The sequence below is a fragment of the Eptesicus fuscus genome, chromosome 5, assembly GCF_027574615.1.
Source record: "Eptesicus fuscus isolate TK198812 chromosome 5, DD_ASM_mEF_20220401, whole genome shotgun sequence".
Lineage (NCBI taxonomy): Eukaryota > Metazoa > Chordata > Mammalia > Chiroptera > Vespertilionidae > Eptesicus > Eptesicus fuscus.
In genome coordinates this window covers 27,645,939-27,651,324 of record NC_072477.1, presented here as the reverse complement: position 1 = coordinate 27,651,324, position 5,386 = coordinate 27,645,939, and the positions used below count along the sequence as shown (strand labels likewise).

The 5,386-nt window shown below is 47.8% G+C and overlaps 1 pseudogene; it reads left to right on the top strand.

The window, feature by feature from the left end:
* Positions 1–928: 928 nt before the first annotated feature.
* LOC103283902 (60S ribosomal protein L29-like) lies at positions 929–5,065 on the top strand (annotated as a pseudogene).
* The last annotated feature ends 321 nt before the right edge of the window (positions 5,066–5,386 follow it).

The following is a 5,386-nucleotide window of genomic DNA, read 5'->3' as shown; positions in this document are numbered from 1 at the left end:
GGCTGGGGTGCAGAACGCTTGCGTCATCACCGCGGCAACGAGGCATTCCGTGCCCAGCCACAGATGTGCCTCTGGCCAAGCCAGGGCATGGATGGGCCTCTGCGCCATGGAGAGCCTCTGGGCAGTGGGCGTGGAGCGGCCAGGCCCCGCAGAGAGCTACTAGCACACGGATTTGTGCGCGGGGCTACTAGTGTATAAAATAAGCTGCAAAACTGCCATTCTCTGGAGCATTTTCTCTATCTGTTAAGATTTTGCTTCCTGTCATATGTCATCAGTTTGGCTCAAATAAACTCATAAAAATTCTATAATTTTGAACTTTCCTTATGCTGACATGTAACTGCTAACAACATGAATAATTCCTGAGTATCATTTACTACTTGAGGTTCAGGTTTCCTTGGTTGTCTCACAGAAGTCTTTTTACCACTGGTTTGTTTAAATCAGGGAAAGAGAGATGATTCTCCTGAAAAAAAAAGAAAAAGAAAAAAAGAAGTGGAAGTTTTTCCCCCAGAAGCCCCAGTAAATCTTGTGCCTCATTGGCCTGAATACATACTGGGCCCTCTCCTGAACCAATCACTATGGCTAAGGACGGGCTACGTTAATTAGCTTAAACCAATCACATCCCACCCCTGAAGCTGGGGTCCATCTCACCCACCCCACCCAGTGGGGAAGAATAGTAGCTAATATAAAGCACTTACGTTAATTAGGATGAGCAGTCCCCACAAGTACCCTCTAGGGTAGTTACTATTGTTATCCCCATTTTACTGATAGGCATCGAGACGTTCAGTAGCTTGCCCAAGTTCACAAGGCTGATATATGGTAGAGTGGACCCTGGTAGTCTGACTCTAGAACCAACGTTTTTAACAGCCATGCTCTATGGCTTCCCAAGGTGGAGGAAGCAACAAATTCCCTCAAGGAAAACTCCGGGAACATGAATGAGCAGAGGGGTGAGGGGAACAGTGGGGAAGCAATCAATATGTGCTCCCTCCTGAGACCCGGTGCCTCATAGGCTGTTGGGTCCACTGGAAAACCCGGTGAAGAAGGAAGGGGAAAAGGAGGAGGGGGGTGGAAGCAGGGAAAGGCCATGCAAGGGTGGGAGACAGGGCTGGTGAAGAGCATGCAGGGCATCGATGATCCCGGATTTCTCCTCTGGGCTGGAAGAACAAGCAAACATCGAAAACCGGAAGCATGCAGGGCTGCTGTCCATGCAGGAAGAGAGCAAGCAGCCCATGAGTGTGAGAGCAAAGATTCACACCTGTGTAAGGGTTTAAGCGAGGAGCAATGCAAACACCGAGGCAAGAGGCATGGGTTTGGGGTGAGGCCTTTGATGCATGTCAGAGATGGCTGGTTGTAGGTAGAAGAAACAAAAGCCATGCACATTGTCCCAATTAGGCCTCAATTAATTGGTTATCTGTCTAGACTTAGTGGGACAAACGCAGGTGACCAGGAGTCAGCAATAGCGGCCTATCCCCTGTTTACTTCAATGTCTAGACAGCTGAGCCGAACCGGAACGCATGACACACAAGACAGAATTAGTATGCAATCGCACAGGGTTTATTTACCTATTCCTAGTGGGTCCTAGGCTCCATCCAGCAAGGGCCCCCCGGCGATGCACACTGCAGGACGGACGACGAAAAAAGACAGGCGGCCGCAGTTGGTTCAGGCTCACACAGCAGAGCAGTTAGGGCCTTGTCTCACGAAGCGACGTGGAGTCCTCCTCTATCAGGCAGGAGACGTCGACTGAAGAAGGTCCTAGGCTTATATAGCCAGCAGTAAACAACTTGTGTCCTTATCAGTGTGGGCCAGGCGGTGTGCCTTATGCTAGGAGCAGGGCATTTATACTTTAAGCGCTCAGGGCTTTTACATCAAGATAGTGGGGTGGTGATCAGTTTTGGAAGTTACAGAGTATTGGGGTTTCCACACAGCAAACATTTCACACAGTAATTATTTTATACATTAGAGGGGTTTCCTTATGACCGTAACATTATTATCACACACGGGCTGCAAGGAGTTGGCTCCAGCTGCCACTTCTAGGCAGTACGCTGGCATTGCTGTCGGTAGCAGAGGGTTTTTTTTTTTAAAATATATTTTATTGATTTTTTACAGAGAGGAAGGGAGAGGAATAGAGAGTTAGAAACATCGATGAGAGAGAAACATCGATCAGCTGCCTCCTGCACACCCCCTACTGGGGATGTGCCCACAACCAAGGTACATGCCCTTGACCGGAATCGAACCTGGGACCCCCTGAGTCCGCAGGCCGACGCTCTATCCACTGAGCCAAACCGGTTTCGTCAAGCAGAGGGTTTTTGAGTAAACCTGCTCACAAGGCTGGTTTCTTCCACTTCCACACATTCAACTACAGTCATTTTTTTATTAAATTGGACTCTTCTCTCTATAGAACTTTTTTTTTTTCCTTCAGAGAGAACAGAATGCTAACACATTCAAAAGATTGTTCCTTATAATATATGGGATCCTTATAGCATGTGTGCTTGGAACCCTTTGGACTATTACATTTTATGACTTTTCATGTTTGTCAGACTTCTTGTCAGTATGATTCGCTTAATAAAGGTCATCCTATTCTTGATTTGTAGCAAATATCTGAAATCTGAAAAACCTTTTTGTTTTTTCTCGAAGATGCACAGAGGCCTGGGGGCTGAGTGCTGGGGACAGGGGGCTCATAGCCTCAACCTGGAGGAGAGGGGCTGGGCAATAGTAAGATAGCAGGGCCTGGAATTCAGGGCCAAGCCAGGAATCTACACGTAGGATCCGCATGGTCTATAAATGCTAGGAGGAAAGCAATTTGAGTGAGATTCTGGCACCCAAGAGGGAAGAACTTTGCTTTCCCACAGTATAATGGCCTTAGGAACTTTGGGGGGCTGAGGGCTGATCTTAAGGTCACAGTGTTTGGTGAAGAAATCCTTCCCATTGAGTGTTAGGGCAGGGGAGCATTCCCTGCATTATCATCTAACCATGATCTGGGAAACACAGAAATTGCCCCAATTCTACTTTACTCATCACAACGTCCGTACTGTACATGCTCTTCCTTCCTGAAGAACAGCTCTGCCTGAAGTATGCATCATTTCCTGCCCTCCTTGGCAGGTGGCACAGCTCAGCCAGATCAAAGTAGTACAGGGCTGGAGTGCTTACTTCTAATCATAAGGCCTAACCTCATTGAAAGAAGTCTGTGGCCCTAGCTGGTTTGGCTCAATGGATAGAGCGTTGGCCTGCGGACTGAAGGGACCCGGGTTTGATTCCAGTCAAGGGCACATGCCCATTTTGCGGGGCCAATCCCTAGTAGGGGGCGTGTAAGAGGCAGCAGATCAGTGATTCTCTTTCATCATTGATGTTTCTATCTCCCTTTCCCTTCCTCTCTGAAATCAATAAAAATGGTTTTAAAAAGTAATAAAAAAACAAAGAAACCTGTGCAATATTACCTGGCCAGGGAAAGTATTTTAAATCTGAAGTTTTCTATTTTATCTCGAATTGTTGGGTGCACTTATACTCAACAGTAGTGACACCAAATATGCAAGAGCTAAGCAGCAAAGAATGCCAAAAAGAAAAAAAAAAAGTGAGTATTGGTTTTACATGTTGTTGGCATTTTCAGAATGTTGAACAATCGTTGTTCTCCTTGCTTAGATTCTAGGCTCTGTCACTTCTCTTGGTGGTCCGGTGCTTCCACAGACTCAGCCTCCCTCAGCACCGCTCCCTGGGAACCAGCTCACGCGCCAGCTTCATCTTGTCTCTGTGTAGCTGACTGTCCAACACCGAAAGTGTTGTCTAGTCTGCTCAGCCCGGGCAAGGAACAAGTGCCAGCCTTGGCCTCCTGTCATGGTTCCAGAAGAGACTTGCCTCACGTTAACTATCCAGCAAGGGAAAGAAAGGCCTTAGCTCAGCATACATGACTTTGGGAATCTGGTGGCTGAGTCACCATTCAACTTTCCCACCTCTGCTCCTTAGATTTTCCCATGACCACAGAGGCCATTTCTCTTGAAATCTGTTTGTGCTAAGGATGTGGCTTCCTGCCTGGCAGAGTGCCCTTAGGTTACAGGAGGCAAGATCTGGATGGGAAGGGCTCAGGGATTACAGTCATCCTAGACTTCTCTGCAACGAGGTGCTTCCTTCGCTGCCCCAGGCCCGCTGCCTTCGCTATTCTTGGCTTCTGTTAAGCTCTGAAACCATTGGCTAGCCTAGTCCAGGTGAGGAAAACCTTTCCCTCTGGCTTGACAGAGACTGGCCTAAATTTCTTCAACATAAAACTTGTCTGGGACACTAAAGGAAAAGGAAACAAAAGAGACATTTGAAAATCAAGAGGCAAAGAGTTCCAGAGCATAGATGACCTATGTGATGTCTAACTGCACAGATGACCTTGGCTAGCGCCTGGCCCTCGTCAGATTCAACTCTGTATTCAGCATGGAGACTCTAGCTTACATCTTTGCCTCTTTTAGTTACAAGACAGACACCCACTTTGAACAAGCTTAGGCCCAACACCATAAAACATTTTGCTCATAAATTCAAGGAAGGGATGAGAGTAAAAAGTGGGAAAGGGCTCTTTCTCTTCTGGTCCCAGATGCTTTGAAAACTGGGTGCATCGGTGTAAACACGGCCAAGTCCAAGAACGACACCATGCACAACCAGTCCTGAAAATGGCACAGAAATGGCATCAAGAAATCCCGATCACAAAGATATAAATCTCTTAGGGGGGTGGACCCCAAATTCCTGAGGAACATGTGCTTGGCCAAGAAGCACAACAAGAAAGGCCTGAAGAAGATGCAGGTCAGCAATGCCAAGGCCACGAGCGCACATTCCAAGGCTATCAAGGACCTCATAAAGCCCAAGGAGGCCAACCCCAAGATCCCAAAGGGTGGCAGCTGCAAGCTCCATCAGCTTGCCTTTCATTGCTCACCCCACACTTGAGGAATGTACTGTGCCCCCATCGCCAAGGATCTCAGGCTCTGTCGGCCAAAAGTCCACGACCAAGGCTCAAACCAAGCCCCAGGCTGCGGCTGCAGCTCCAGCTCCAGCTTAGGCTCCTAAAGGTTCCCAGGCTCCCAGGAAGGCTCCACAGTAAAGGCCTCTGCCTGCTGATGTGAGGGCAAGAAGGACTAGTGTGATCCCCTGGGCTGCTGTTGCATGGAGCTGATGTCCTCCTGTGCTATTTGTACAAATAAACCTGAGGCAGGGTCTGTCAGAAAAGAAAAAAAGGAGTCTATGTAGCTCAAAAATAACTGGAATTCAAGCATCAAGCACCACCATGCTCCCCTCCCTGTAATAGTCACTTTTCTCTGATTGTAGACCTCACTTTAGAGTAAGTGGCAGAAACTTGGCTGTTGAAAACTCAAGCTTCATACCTTGTGGTTTCTACTATGTGTGTGTGTGTGTGTGTGTGTGT